We start from the raw sequence: 1,362 nt of genomic DNA on the forward strand, positions 1-1,362 counted from the left end.
AGAAATGGGGAAAATGGGGGCACCTTAATGGGGAAACCACAGTGGAAGGGTTAGACAATGCAAGAGATAAATAATGCCTAGCTAGGCTTAAAAAGCAGAGGGAACCATATTAGTCCAACAACCTACTGACAAATTATACACACCAGAAAGACATGTCTAGGCAAGGTTTATCTGAGAACAATTGGTCTTTGCCCAAGATTTATCTACATGGCAAATGGTAATTAAATGTAACAGACTGGTGGAACTATCCTTCTTGGATGTTTAAAAGACATACTTTGAAGCTTATACTAATTTGGTCAGAGGGACATAAAGGACAGTTTTTCCTCCTTGCCCTCCTAGGTCGACTAGTTCCAGAGGATTTTAAGCATCTCTCAAAATGTCCTGTAACTGTGGTGAGTCACCTGTCCTCTTGATCAAAGATGCCATGGAGACCCCACCAGATGGACTTGAACAAGTGTCCAGTCTACAAAGAGGAAGGTCAACACAGAAGAAACATTTCCTCCATGATTCCAAGCAAAGATAGCCATGGTGAGCAGGACCTTTGACTTATCTTCACATAGATGGAATTAGTATAAGAAAGGAGCCAGGGGCTCCTCCAAACCCCATGTAATCCCGGAAGAACAGATCCTTAAATGACCTTAAGATTAAAAATAAATTGGTTTATCTGGGTCAACTGTATGGCCTTAAATACCCAAAAAGGAAAGTATAAGCAAAGATTAAAGGGGCAGGGGGGAAAATATAATTTTTTCAGAGTCCATGTTCAGCTAAAGGCTACATAACAAGAAACAATGCCAGATAGGAGATACCTTCTTCCGAGTTGTTGGCCAGGGTGGCCCAAGAGACTCACAGGTAATAACACAGCATAAAATTGCAAAAATGATCAGCTGACCCCAATCTTATCTAAAGGAATATTGACAACTGATTGCTGCTAGATGATGAATAGCTGACCTTCCTAAAATAAAGATCTCTAGATAGGCTGACTAGATTTCCCTGATGGACAAGTACTAGGGAACGGATGGGGGTGCTGACACCTCAGCAGACAATAGCAGAGAAAACAGAGTAAAAGGGATCTAGTGGGGCAGGGAGAGGCTATGGGACGGTGCTATCTGGAAGTCGGTATATAGATGAATAATATTGTTTGGGATGTTCTGTGTGGTATACATATAAAAAAATCAACAAATTTAAAAAATGAGTTATATTTTAGGAGGAAGCATAAAAATTTACGTCATGTTAAGTATAGATGAGATAAACATTACCATCAAAATATACCTGAAGACTTTATATCCATACACAGGTGCCAAGGATCTGAGAACAACCAACCATGACTAGTAATAATCAGATACATACAGATTAGAGATGCAT

This window comes from Nannospalax galili, unplaced genomic scaffold (assembly GCF_000622305.1).
Source record: "Nannospalax galili isolate Female #2095 unplaced genomic scaffold, S.galili_v1.0 scaffold1453, whole genome shotgun sequence".
Classification (NCBI taxonomy): domain Eukaryota; kingdom Metazoa; phylum Chordata; class Mammalia; order Rodentia; family Spalacidae; genus Nannospalax; species Nannospalax galili.